Raw genomic sequence first — 14,928 nt, forward strand, 5'->3', positions numbered from 1 at the left:
GAAATGTAGTGGCTGTGCAGGTGTTCTGTGGGTTGGGGAGGAGGATTCCATCCCCCAAATATTTATATAAGTCACTGAGCAACTGACAGATTTCACACACACTTCATATTTTACACCCCAAGAGATCTTAAATTTCTGCTTTAAACAATATATACCTACTCCAGTAGGCAGCCACAGGTGTGGTAATCGTGTCTCCCTCCTTTTATAAGGATGGGGTGGGGGGCAGTAGTGACAACCTGTGCCCCCACAAAGACTTTTGCTGGGTTGGCATCAATGGGGGACCTCTGACATAGTGATCCATGCTCCCAAAGACGGGGCTGGCACCTTTTCCTAGGGACCACTTTTGCAAGGGCGTGGGGGTTGCATCCAGTATTCCCTTTAATTTTTTTTGGTGTGCAGAATGAATAACTGCCTGAGCACTGCCTCTGGCACTCCCCTTCCCTCTCCCCGTTACATGTCTCATCCTCCATTTCATTACTAGACAGAAATGGTAGAATTGTCTATAATAATGCAGAAAGGTAGAAGTGTTCAATTAATATTTCTGTTCTGTATTTGGGAAATAGCTGGATGATATATTCAAATTATATGATGATGGTGAAATTCTTTCCATTCCAACAGTAATTTAGTAAGAAGTTAAACATCAGCTACTAAATTTAGACATTTTAAAATGATCAGGTCCAGATAATTTGCATTAAAGAGTTTTAAAAGAGCTGGCCAAGGAGATCACTGAAGTGTTAATATTGCTTTTGAATGCATCTTGGGACAGTTCCAAAGGACTAGAAGAAACCTAATGTGCCAGTATTTAAAAAGGATAAACAGGATGACCTGAGTTATTACATGTCTGTCAGCCTGAAATTAATCTTGGGGAAAAATGTTGAAATTACTGATACAGGACTCGATTAATAATTAAAGAAGAGTAACATATTAATGTCAATCAGCATGGTTTTGTGGCAAATAGATCTTGTCAAACTAATTTGATACCTTTTTTTGGATGAGATTATAAAGTTGGTTGATAAAAAGGGAATAGTATTTGACTTGGTCCCACACAACATTATAATGAAGAAACTAGAACAATGCCCAAAAAACTCCAACATATCTCAAATGGATTAAATATGGCTAAGTGATAGGTCTGAACATGTGATTATAAATGGGGAATCATCATCAGTGTTTCTAGCCGGGTCCTGCAGTGATCAGTTCTTGGCCCAAGGCTATTTAATGTTTTTATTAGCTCTGTCAGGCGATTTAAAAAATGTAATCACGATTAATCGCACTGTTTAACAATAATAGAATACCATCTATTTAAATAGTTTTGGATGTTTTCTATATTTTCAAATTATTTATTTCAATTACAGCACAGAATATAAAGTGTACAGTGCTCACTTTATATTTATTTTTGATTACAAGTATTTGCACTGTAAAAAAGACCAAAAGAAATAGTTGATGTAATATTCAGTTGATGTAATACAAGTACTGTAGTGCAATCTCTTTATCATGAAAGATGAACTTACAAATGTAGAATTATGTTAAAAAAAAAGAAGCATTCAAAAATAAAACGATGGAAGATTTTAGAGCCTGCAAGTCCACTCAGTCCTACTTCTTGTTCAGCCAATCGCTCAGACAAACAAATTTGTTTACATTTTCAGGAGATAATGCTGCCTACTTCTTGTTTACAATGAGAACAAGAGTTCTCATGGCACTGTTGCAGCCGGCGTCGCAAGATATTTACAGACCAGATGCGCTAAAGATTCATATGTCCCTCCATGCTTCAACCACCATTCCAGGGCACATGCGTTCATGCTGATGATGGGTTCTGATTGATAACAATCCAAAGCATTGTGGACTGATGCATGTTCATTTTCATTATCTGAGTCAAATGCCACCAGCAGAAGGTTGATTTTCTTTTTTGATGGTTCAGGTTCTGTAGTTTCTGCATCAGAATGTTGCTCTATTAAGACTTCCAAAAGCATGCTCCACATTTCGTCCCTCTCAGATTTTGGCACTTCAGATGTTTAAACCTAGGGTCGAGTGCTGTAGCTATCTTTAGAAATCTCAAATTATAGCGTCTTTGCGTTTTGTCAAATCTGCAGTGAAAGTGTTCTTAAAATGAACGTGTGCTGGGTCATCATGCGAGACTGCTATAACATGAAATATATGGCAGAATGCGGGTAAAACACACCAGGGGACATACAATTCTCCACCAAGGAGTTCAGTCACAAATTTAATTAACGCATTATTTTTCTGATGAGCGCCATCAGCATGGAAGCATGTCCCCTGGAATGGTGGCCGAAGCATGAAGGGGCATACAAATGTTTAGCATACCTGGCACATGAATACCTTTCAATACCGGCTACAAACATGCTATGCAAATGCCTGTTCTCGCTTTCTGGTGACATTGTAAATAAGGAGGAGGCAGCATTATCTCCTGTAAATGTAAACAAACTTGTTTGTCTGAGCGATTGGCTGAACAAGAAGTCGGACTGAGTGGACTTGTAGGCTCTGAAGTTTTACATTGTTTTGTTTTTGAGTGCAGTTATGTAACAAAAAAATCTACATTTGTAAATTGCATGTACACAACAGCGATTGTGCTACAATATTTGTAGGAGGAGAACTGAAAAGCACTATTTCTTTTATCATTTTTACAGTGCAAATGTTTGTGATAAAATAATATACATTTTGATTTCAATTATAACACAGAATACTATATATATATATAATATGAAAATGTAAAGACATCCAAAATCTTTAATAAATTTAAATTGGTATTCTACTGTTTAACAGTGCGATTAAAACTGCGATTAATTGTGATAATTTTTTTTAATTGCAATTAATTTTTTGAGTTAACTGTGTGAGTTAACTGCGATTAATCGATATAGTTTTTATTAATGATCTGGAAGAAAACATAAAATCATTATTTATTAAGTTTTCAGATGACACAAAGATTGGAGTGTGTGACAGGGTCAGGCCAGATGGCTACAGGAGAGTGGTGAAAGGTAGATACATTAGCCCCACATTAAGCAGGTCCCTTTTCCCATGTAAAATAACAGGGACTATTCCAGAACAATCAGGAATCTGCTGGGACCAATTAAGGCAAACAGGCTACTTAGGACACCTGGAGCCAATTAGGAAGCTACTAGAACCAATTAAGGCAGGTAGGCTAATCAGGGCACCTGGTTAAAAGAAAGACCTCCCTTCAGTTAGGGAGAGGTGCATAAGGAACTGGGAGTGAGAGGACGTGCTGCTGGAGGACTGAGGAATACAAACACCATCAGGAAGAAGGTCCTGCAGTGAGGACAAACAAGGTGATGGGGGAAGGTCATGGGGAAGTGGCCCAGGGAGTTGTAGTTGTCACACTGCTGTTACAGGAGACGTTGTACACAGCTGTGATCCACAGGGCCCTGGGCTGGAACCCAGAGTAGAGTGCGGGCCAGGGTTCCCCCTATTCTCCCAACTCCTTATTTAACATAAGAGAAGCTGACCCGGACTGAGAGTCATATCAGAGGGGAAGGCCTCTGGCCTGTCTCCGACCCACTAGGTGGGACAACACAGACTGTGGGGATTGTTCTCCTCCCTTTCCCCCATCTTGGCCAGTGATGAGATTAACTGAGTGAATGGCAGGTTTGTGTCAGTGGCAAAAGTGGCCAAACTGAGGGCTGCTGTGAACCTCTGAGGCAAGCAAATCTGCCAGAAAGCGCAGAACCCACCAAGGCAGAGGAGGAACTTTGTCATAACTGGTAAATAATAAAGAGGACAGGTCACTGGTTCAGAGTGATCTGGATTGCTTGGTAAGCTGGGTGCATGCAAATATGCATTTTGGTATGGCCAAATTCATACATCCTAAGAAAAAAGAATGCAGACCGTAATTACAGGATGCAGTATTTTATCCTGGGAAGCAGAGACTCTGACAAAGACTTGGTGATCCTGGTAGATAATCAGCTGAACATAAGCTCCCAGTGTGATGCTGTGGTCAAAGGGCTAGTGTGATGTTTAGATGTATAATCTGGAAAATTGGGTAGGAGTACAGAAGTTATGTATTACATCTGTATTTGGCACCAGTGTTATCTCTACTGGAATACTGTGTCCAGTTCTGGTGTCCACAATTGAAGGAAGATGTTGATAAATTGGAGAGGGTTCAGAGAAGAGTCACAAGAATGATGAAAGGAATGAGAAACATGCCTTCCAGTAATAGTCTCAAGGAGCTCAGTTTATTTAACTTATCAAAGAGAAGTTTAAGGGGTGACTTGATCAGTCTATAAGTACCTACATGGGAAACAGAAATGCGATAGTACAAGATTCTTCAAGGTAGTGAAGGTATAACAAGATCAAGTGTATGGAAGTTGAAGCTAGACAAATTTAGACTGAAAATAAGGCATACATTTTAACAGGGAAGGTAATTAATCACTGAAACAGTTTACCAAGGGTTGTGGTGGATTCTCCATTACCGGCCATTTTAAAATCAAAATTGGACGTTTTGCTAAAAGATCTACTGTGATTCAAACAGGAGTTAATTCAGGCAAGTCCTATGGCCTGTGCTGTGCAGGAGGACAGAGTAGACGATATTGGTATAGACTGATACTGCTTGTTCAGGAAGGACAGTTAGGGAAGAAAGGGAAGAGGTGTTGCCTTGTATGTTAAAGATGTATTCACTTCCACCAAGGTTGAGACAGAAGTGTAAGGCAGACCTACTGAAAGTCTCTGCATAAGGATAAAAGTGGTATAGAACAAGGGTGATATCATGGTAGGGGTTTCCTTCTTCCTAACCAGGAAGAAGACGTGTATGAGACTTTTTTTAAACAACTAACAAAATCATTCAAAATACAGGACTTGGTGATGATGGGGGACTTCCACTGTCCAGACATCTGCAGCAGGATATAGATTATCCAACAAGTTATTGTAATGCATTGGAGACAACTTCTTGTACAGAAAGTGGAGAAAGCCACTAGGGCAGGGGCTACTCTAGATTTAATTCTGACAAACAAGGAGGAACTAGTTGAGAATCTGAAGTGGAAGGCTGCTAGGGTGAAAGTGATCATGAAATGATTGAGTTCTTGATTTTAAGCAACAGGAGGAGGGAAAACAGCAGAATAAAGACAGTGGTCTTCAAGAAGGCAGATTTCAGAAAACTCAGAGAATTGGTAGGTAAGATCCTGTGGGAAGCAAGTATAAGAGAAAAAAGAGTTAAGGACAGTTGGCAGTTTTCCAAAGAGATATTATTAAGGGCACAAAAGCAAACCATACCTATGCATATGAAAGATAGGAAGTATGGTAAGCAGCTACCCTGGCTTAACCAAGAGATCTTCAGTAACCTGAAACTCAAATAAGATTCATACAAGAAGTGAAAACGCGGTCAAATTACAAAGAATGAGTATTGAAAAAACAAGTATGTAGAGACAAAATTAGAAAGGCCAAGGCACAAAATGAGATTAAACTAGCTAGAATATAAAGGGTAACAAGAAAGCATTTTACAAATACATGGGAAGCAAGAGGAAGACAAGAGATAGGGTACGCCCATTACTAAATGAGGAGGAAAAGACAATAACAGAAAACGCAGCAGTGGCTGAAGAGTTAAATGCCTTTTTTGTTTCAGTTTTCACCAAAAAAGTTAGCATTGATCAATGACTAACATAGAGAACAACAGTGTAAATGAAGTAGGATCAAAGGCTAAAACAGCAGAATAACAAGTTAAGAATTACTTAGACAAGTTTGATGTCTTCAAGTCGACAGGGCCTGAGGAAATACGTCCTCAAACACTTAAGGAACTGACTGAAGAGATCTCTGAGCCATTAGCAATTACCTTTGAGAACTTGTGGAGGATGGGAGAGATACCTGAGGACTGAAAAAGGGCAAATATAATACCTATATATAAACTCTTCGGGTAGCCCTCAATGCGAGGATGATGTCTGCCAAGGGGGTTCATTGTTGAGTTTCTAAGTGGCTGAGGAGCCCAATTCATGCTGTGACATTACACTCCATATTCTGTATGGAAACGTGCTTATGATATGGATATGGCATAACTGAGAGATACTTTATGCAAGATGGCTCATTTACGATATCATTGGAAAGGTTATGATTTACTGAATGTGATAATCCACTGATGGCCCATTAGTAAAGACAATGAACTGTGAAAGAGCTTAGTCTTCCTGTGGACGCTCCAGACAGCTTGCGAGTAATGGCAGCTATCACCCTGCAGAGACATGCGTCTGAGTCACCTGGTACTGGGACTTCTCTTCCTCCTTTCCCCCTCCCCCCCCCCGCCCTTGGAATGTCAGTGTTTTTCCACTGGAAGACAAAGGGTTGTCACCATACACAAAAACTATAGAAGACGGGGGAGTGACATCATTGTGGTTCTCCTCTGCCACCCCGCTCAAAGAGACACTGGGAATCACCTGGAAGCAAGAACTGAACCCGGGAGAGAGGAGTTGAGCCCAGGAAGCGTGTCTAGCCTGTGAGTAATAATACCTGAAGTTACAAGCTGCAGGCCAGTGCAGCACGTTTTCAAGGATCTCTGTAATCTGCCTGAAACAACATTTAAGGTGAGAAATGACTATTTGTAGTCAATTTCTTTAGTGACTCAAGCTTAGTTTTTGTGTTTTGTTTTATTTGCTTAATAATCTGCTTTATTCTGCTTGCTATCCCTTATAACCACTTAAAATCAGCCTTTTATAATTAATAAATTTGTTTTGTTTATTATTAAACCCAGTTTGTGCAATTTTTAACTGGGGAGGGGACACGAAAAGGTTCATATCTCTCTTCATATTGAGGAAGACGGCAAATTTTTATGAGCGTGCACTGTGCAGATTGTTTTATACAGTGCAAGACAATATACCTTTAGGTCTGCACTCTCAGGAAGGTGGGCACCTAAATGCTGAGGCAAGTCCCTTAAACTGAGTCTTCCCAGAGCTAATCTGAGTGTCTGTGTTTTTCTGCAGGTGGGTGTGGCCCTGCCTGTGTACGTGCTACAAGAGGTTTAAGAGCCTGGCTCAGCAAGAGGGGCCAATGCTAGCAGAACAGGCGGGCTCAGTGGTATCTCAGCACATCAGGTGGCACCCTGAAGTGGGGCAACTCGTCACACATGCCCTGCAGATTTTCCCACAGAAGTGACAGGTGTAATCTTGGAGGAGACATAGTTGTTGACTGGACAGTTGTGCCCTTTCTTTCCTCCTTTGTCACTTCTCTGTCTCATGAGCACATCTCTTCTCCTCAAAATGAGCTGTGGCTTGGTCTATAGTGTGGTGCCACTGTGTTCTGTTCTGCGCCGAGTTTGTTGGGTTGATACCTTCCTTTTTAAGATATACTTTCAGTATGTCTTTGAAGCACTTCCACTGCCCTCTGTGAGCGCCTTCTTCCTTGACTTAACTGAGAGAAGATTACTTGCTTTGGGAGGAGAGTGTCAGACATACGTACACAGTGGACAGCCCAACAGAGTTGATGTTTTGTGACCTGCACTTCTATACTGCTGATGTTGGCTGCAGAGAGCACGCTGATGTTGGTGTGTCAGTCTTCCCAGCTGACCCTGAGAATCCTCCTGAGGCAGTGGTGCTGGAACCTTTCCAGCTGCTTGAGATGTCGTCTGTAGGTTTCCCAGGTCTCACACCCATAGAGAGAGGTGGGGATGACAACTGCCTTGTAAACCAAGATCTTGGGGCCTGTTAGCAGATCCCTATCGCTGAAGACTCATTTTAGTAGTCTTCCGAAGGATGTGCTGGCACAGCAGATCCTTTATTCAATTTCTGGGTCAGTGCTGGCTGTTTGGGAGAGGTGGCTACCAAGGTATGGAAAATGGTTCACATTTTCCAGGAGTTCTCTGCCGATGGTGATTTGTGGAGTACAAAGAGTAGTCTGTGCAGATGAGGGCTGATAGAGTACCTTGGTTTTCCTGATGTTGAGAGGGAGACCCAGGCTGTGATAGGCATCTGCAAAAAGATTTAGGGTGTAGGTCAGCCTCTGTGTGTGCGAGAATGATGCAGTCATCTGCATACTGATCAGTGATGCTAATTCTCGTGATCTTAGATTTTATTTGGAGATTGAGGAGGTGCCCATCCTTACAATACTCAATCCCGATTCCATCAGGAAGGTGGTTGCGGATCACGGCAAGGCAATGGAGAAGAGTGTTGGAGCAATGACAGCCCTGATTGACACCAGTGTGAATGATGAATGGTTTTGTCTCTGAGCTGTTGCACAGAATGGTGGCAGTCACTCCATCATAGAGTAGTCATATGATGGAAATGAATTTCTGTGGGCAGCCAAACCTGCACAGCACCTTCCATAGGGCATTGCGGATAGGGAAAAGCGGCTTACCCATTGTTACAGTATTCACAAAAGGGGAGAAATCTTTGTGTGGGAACTATTGCCTTCCTCTCCATCGCAAGAAAGATCCTTGCCTGGATCCTACTAAACCACCTCCTCCACCTCCCTGAATCACAATGTGGTTTCAGGCTATCCCAAGGCACAACTGACATGATCTTTGTGGCTTGACTGATTCAGGAGAAGTGCAGAGAGCAACACCAGGAACTGTTCATGGCATTCATCAACCTAACCAATGCCTTTGTCTAGATCTATAAAAAAGGGAATAAGGACAACCCAGGGAATTGTAGACCAGTCAGCTTAACTTCGATACCCGGAAAGATAATGGAGCAAATAATCACACAAGCAATTTGTAGGCACCTAGACGAAAATAAGGAATAATAAGGGAGAGGGGAGCCCTAGGCTTCCACCCAGCTAGCTTGGGAACTCCAGAGATGTCAGGCTCTCCCCTCTCTCAGGAGCAGTAAGTAGAGGATACCACCCCCCCCCGACCCAAAAGCTGGAAATTGCAGACAGTAGTGGTCCCTGCTCCTCCAGGCCAGCTAAGGACTGCAGATGCTGGACCTTCCCTTCCTCAGACCACTGGGAGATGTGACAGTGACTTTGGCCCCCTTTCTACCTCCTGTTGAGTGCCAGAACCAATGACCCTTTCCATCTCCCCCAGTAACTGGGGCTCTTGCTCATACAGACCCCTGCATCAGGAGCCTGCTTCTTCCCCAGGCTGCTCTTGTTACCTCAAGGAGGAACCAGGAGGCTCCCTCTCCTCTGGACTGTTGACTTTGGCTGCTCTCTGGCCCTCCAGCCTTGCTGAGAGTACTGGCAGGGCTCTCTGAGCAATGGAAGGGTGCCCCTTAAACATTGGCATAGTGCCCTCCTAGAATAGTTTGGTCTGCCCCAGTGAGTGCTGCTCCTACCTCTGCTTCAGGCTCTGTGCAGACATGATTGCATTAGTTGCACTCAGGGTCATGTTTTCAAGCTCTTATTCACACTTGTAACAGAATAACTGGCCCTTTATATGAAATCGGTCTCAATTATTCTGTTCTAGTCCAGGTGCACGCTAGTGGGAGACAGCCCAAAGTCAAGCGAGAGCTCAGAACCCAGAGTTGAGAAAGGGAGTGAGTCCAGCGAAAAAGCTCATAAGAAGAGCAGGACTAGGTTGAGAGCTTTAGCAAGGGGATGTCGTTGAAGGAGGGAGAGTTCACTGGTGAACAGTGGAGCCAAATCAGGCTGGTAAAGCAGAAGGCAGGAAGTAAATTGGGGGAGTCACCTACAGACTTCTCTAGGTTAGAGAGCTATGCCCAGAGATGGCTGGAGAGGGCTGAAGGCTGCAAGCAGAGGAGGGAGATGCCTGTTGGCTCTCTGAGCCAGAGAGCTGAAGCCGAAGGGCCAGAGCAGGCTGAATCCTGGTGAATGATTAACTTGCTGGTGTCTCCATGTAAGATCTAGAGCCAGACCTGAGAATGAAGCAGGGCAGAGAAGAACCATAGCTAGTGGGGTTGGGGCAAGGCATCGTGTGAGACACCAGAGCCGTACCTGGGGGAGGTGTGGTGAGAGATGTTCAGAGCTGTATGTGGTGTGTTGGGATTTGAAAGAATGAATGTGCTGTTCTGACTGTGCTGGGGAAATCTGAATTGTGTTGGTGTGGGACCTTTTGTAATAAATTAACCCCGATAATAGCTATTTATACTTGGAAAACTTGTTTGGAATTACTGGGGACTCTGGAAGAAACAGGAAACTGAGGCTAGTGCGCTGGCCTGCTTCAGGTACACCTGCCAGGCATACACCGCTTTATCACATATGGTGGAGAATATGGACAGGCGATCGGTGCCTGGAAGAGGGAAATCGAGGCTGTGGGCTGTTCAGGCCGCAAAGGGGCACCTAGGAGACAGCCACCTGATGACAGTACCATAAGGGCTAGAAACATAATTTAAAAAAAACAAACCTCAGAACTCAGTCTGATAGCATCACATGTCTCTGCAAGCCAGGGCCCTGGGAATGTGCCTATTGTGCCTATATCTAATCTGGTCCTGAGTTGGTTACACAGTACAAGAGCCTTGTCAAGTTTTACAGGAACTGTTTTTAAAAGTTAATGAACTTGCTTATAAGAGAGATGATTTTATGAAAACCTTCAGTGCTGAAAGCAATGGCTTGGCAGCTTTTTATTAGAGAGAGTCTTTTAACAGATACTGTGCACTCCTGCTGCTCTCTTAATGTGAAAACAGGAGACATTTGAAGAATGCTGCTGTTTAATAGCGCCAGGAAAGGGTCTCTGTTTTCTGCAATAGGAGAGTCGAAAGCTGGAGAGGAGAGAGTTTCTCTGTGCCCCAGTGAAATGAGAAATGATCAGAGCCGTCAGATAAGAAGGAAGTCTTAAAAGCTCACTGCCATGTTTTAATGGAACTGTCAGTTCTTGTTTCTTCTCTTAATCTCTTCAGAATAGAAGGAAATCAGGAAAACTTGAAGATTTTTCTGTTGCAGCACATTTGTGTGATGAAATTAAGACTCTAAAAATGAACTTGTAAGGCTGAAGATGGTGATGAGAAAAGAACCAGCAGTTACTGGCTATATAAGACTCATTTGGGGGCTTCAGATTGGCTAGTCTTTTATAGATCAAGTGTTTTCTAAAAAGAGTTTTTATTTCTTGCACTCTTGCACTTTTGTAAATGTTATGAAAATTAGAGCTATTTTTGGAGAGTTCATTCTCTGTGTCACCGGGTATAATGGAATAGTGCTGGTGACCTACTTCCATGCCTACACATCTAATTAAAGCACTACGCTATAGGGATACAAAGCAATTGGCAGAAATAGTCTTCTCAGTTTTTTGGTTTGGAGTATCTGCACTGCACAATTTAATTTGAGGCATGTTGTTTTTTCTCATTTTCTGATTAAAACAGCTCCTATTTGATGTAGAAACAACTGCTGTGACTTTTTAATAGGAAGAATCAAATATGTTGCAGAGAAATCAATATCCCAGTTTGTCTAGGTTAACAACCTTATTGTACAAAGAACCAAACAAAAATAAATGCAGCACTCACCTGTTTCTGCAAACATGGTTGTGTTTTATTCTTCTTCAAGTGATTGTTCATGTGTATTCTACAATAAGTGTGCGTGCTTGTCATGTGCACCGGTGCTGGAAGTTTTTCCCCTAGCAGTACCCATAGCGGGGAGCGCCCCCCACGACCCCTGCAGTGGTGCCTGCCTGCCGTGGTATAAGGGGAGCTGCACTCTCAGTTCCTTCTTCCCACCAGTGAAGGTGCGTTGGAAGTACTCTGCTCCAGCTTTGCTGTAGCTCGTCCCCAGAGCTGTTCGTTCGTTCGGTATTAGTACCTGTAGTTAGTTAGCTGTTTAGTTAGTCGGTGAGCCCGGGCCAGGGCATGCCCCGTACCCCGGGGTTTAAGTCGCGCAGCTCTTGTAGGCGTCCTATGCCAAGAAGTGACCCGCACACAGACTGTTTGCAGTGTTTGGGAGAAACCCATATCAGCGAAAGGTGCAAGATTTGCAAGTCGTTTAAGCCTTGGACCAAAAGAGAAAGGGACATTAGGCTCCGGGCTATCCTGATGGAGTCGGCGCTGACCCCAACTCTGGCACGCTGCTCCGAACCGGTACCTGGCATCGCTACACGGCGTCCTTCTGGTGCCATCGACCAGTCGGCACTGCTTCCCGTCCACGAGGCATGCCAAGAGGGCCAGAAAGACTCCCTCTTCGCAGCGGCACTGAGGAAAGTCTGGAACAGAGGCTAGGCCCATGTCGGGCAGTCCTCAGTCCCCACTGGGCCTCCGACTCGCATTGAGTGGAGTAGCCCGGCCCCTTCGGAACAGGCCTCTCTGGATGCCATCCACGCCTGAAGCCCTCCAGCCAGCCTGGGATGTTATGTCCATGCTGGCGCCCAGAGCGCTGCCGATGTCGGCCCCATGCTCCAGAGGCAAGCCACCTCTAGCATCTCCGCAGTCGCCTCTGGCTCGGTACCGGTCTTGGTCAAGGGAACTTTCACGATGCCGTTCACTGCCCAGCGACCATTTGGGGCAGAGTCCAAGGGGATCGACGCCGACCAGACTGTCTGGCTGGTTTTCGTCGGGCCGGGACTCTCAGCACCGCTCATCCTCAAGGAGTGAATATTGATGGGACTGCGGAAGGCGTCACCAAGAGTCCTCGTCTCAGAGGGGGTACTGCAGTCGGTCATGGCACAGTCGTTGATGCTGTTCCCGCTCTGACTCCTGCTCCAAGTCTCTACCAAGACATCACGGCCCCGGGCGTCGATCACAGGCGTCTCGCTGTCGTGGGTCCGCCCATCGAGGCTGTTCACAGAGCAGCTGTTACCATCGGTACCAGTTCTCCACTTCAAGATTGCAGTCCTGTGGCCTATATAGATCCCGGCACCGCCGCTCCTCCCGGTCCAGAGACAGCAGTAGATATTACGCCAGCCCGGCCTCCATTCGTAGCCGTCCTTCGAAGGGCCAGGCCAGCCAACTCGAACAGCCGGCTCCGCTGGTACCACAGCAGGTGTAGTGGCACTGAGCATCGTTGCCAGCCCAATGGTACCAGTGGGCACCATGGACTCCGGTGCAGCCCCCGATGGGAGCTCGCTCGGTGGCCAGAGCTTCGGAAGCACTGTCGGCCTCCCTCTCCAGACCCTCGAGAAAGGAGTTGGTGGGACATATGTCCTCGGCACCGTGCCCAGAGTCCGACCAGGTGGTGGACCCTCCGGTGCCAGCCGATACCCAGAGCACTGCACCGGCCTCCTTGCCCTGCCTGGAGGAGGCGATTGCAGCCCCATCCTCCTCCACCCCGCAGGAGGACATCAGGGCCCATCAAGAACTCTTAAAGAGGGTGGCAGCAAGCCTCCACCTCCAGGCAGAGGAGATGGAGGAGCCTTCCGATTCCCTGTTTAACGTGCTGTCCCTGTCGGCACCGGGTAGGGTAGTCTTGCCCCTCCATGAAGAGGTGGCTAAGATTTCAAATGCCCTGTGGCAAATACCGGCCTCGTTGGCTCCCATCTCTAAGAAGGCGGAACGCAAGTATTTTGTACCCACTAAGGGGCATGAGTACTTGTATACCCACCCAGCGCCCAACTCCCTGGTGGTCGAGTCGGTCAACCACAGGGAACAGCAGAGTCAGCCAGCTCCGACCCCAAAGAACAAGAACTCTTGGAAACTGGACTCTTTCGGAAGGAAAATTTATTCATCTTTGAGCTTCCAGTTACAAGTGGCAAACCATCAGGCTCTCCTGGGCTGGTACGAATTCAATCTGTGGGACTCCCTGCCCAAGTTTGAGGACTCCCTCCTGGAGCACGATAGAAAGGAGTTCAGGGCACTAGTGGAGGAAAGGGCAGCAGCTGCTAGGGCGTCCCTGCAGGCAGCCTCGGATGCTGCAGACATGGCCACACAATTCATGGCCTCTGTGGCGTCCATGAGACGTGCGTCATGGCTCCTGCTCTCTGGGCTGTCCAGCGTTGCATGGTCTTCCATGCAGGATCTCCTGTTTGACGGGAAAGCTCTGTTTGCGGCGGAAACGGATACAAGGCTGCATGGTATGAAAGACTTCCGCACGACCCTCCAGACTCTGGGCCTCTATGTCCCAGCTCCGGCAAAACCTAAGTTCAAGCCGCAGCAGACTCCCGCCCAGGCCACCCTCCCAAAGTATGAGGCTGCCCATAAGAAGCAGCGGGACTATTAAGAGATACCCTCAGAGGCAGTCTCAGTGTGCCCCCCAGCCTGGGTCCTCCAAGGGCAAGCAGCCAGGGAAAAGGTGCTTTTGACAGGACACTCAGGGGCACCCTGCCAGTCCTCATCAGGGATCCACCCCCAATAAAGCTCCCCTTCTCCAACTGGTTGTGTGCTTTCCTCCCAGAATGGTCACGGCTAACCTCGGACCGATGGGTCCTCAACACCATCCCCGGGGTTACACCCTCCAGTTCACTTCCTCCCTGCCCAACTACCACCCGCCTCCATCCCTCTTGGGGGACCCCTCGCAAGAAGCTCTGCTCGAGCAGGAGGTGGGGCGGCTCCTAGGAGTAGGAGCAATACAAGCGGTGCCTGAGGAGTTCATGGGCAAGGGGTATTACTCCCGTTATTTCCTTGTCCCGAAGGCCAAAGAGGGGCTCAGGCCCATCCTGGACCTGCGAGGTCTGAACCAGTACATGGTGAAACTCAAATTCCGCATGGTTTCCCTGGCCTCCATCATCTCCTCCCTTCGTGGTGGGACAGAATCACTACCAATTCACGGTCCTCCCGTTTGGTCTGTCCACTGCCCCCAGGGTGTTGACAAAATGAATGTTGGTGGTAGCGGCCTACCTCAGACAGTGGGGGGTCCAGATATTTCCCTATCTGGACGATTGGCTTGTCAAGGGCACCTCCCGGTTGCAGGTGAGGGATCACATGGCACTCCTCCTGTCCACATGCACCACCTTGAGCCTGTTGGTAAACAACACCAAGTCCACATTAGTCCCAGTCGAACGCATGGAGTTTATCGGGGCGTCCCTGGATGCAGCGTCGGCCAGGGCCTCTCTCCTGCCAGACAGATTCGAGACCCTGAAAGGTCTCATCAACTCGGTCACAAGGTTCCCGGTGACAACAGCCAGGGTTTGCCTGCAGCTCTTGGGTCACATGTCAGCGTGCACGTATGTGGTCC

General features: G+C 46.3%; 1 protein-coding gene across 9 annotated transcripts in view; it reads left to right on the plus strand.

The window, feature by feature from the left end:
* RABGAP1L (RAB GTPase activating protein 1 like) overlaps positions 1-14,928 on the plus strand; it is a 530,390-nt gene that overhangs the window by 328,681 nt on the left and 186,781 nt on the right. The window contains exon 1 of one of the 9 annotated variants that reach the window (XM_073356451.1): positions 6,513-6,530. The exons of the other annotated variants lie outside the window; for them this stretch is intronic. The gene's annotated coding sequence lies outside the window, so the exon portion shown is untranslated. Of the gene's footprint in view, positions 1-6,512; positions 6,531-14,928 lie in introns of those variants that run through there. 9 annotated transcript variants of the gene reach the window in all.

This window comes from Lepidochelys kempii, chromosome 8, assembly GCF_965140285.1.
Source record: "Lepidochelys kempii isolate rLepKem1 chromosome 8, rLepKem1.hap1, whole genome shotgun sequence".
In the NCBI taxonomy this organism is placed as follows: domain Eukaryota; kingdom Metazoa; phylum Chordata; order Testudines; family Cheloniidae; genus Lepidochelys; species Lepidochelys kempii.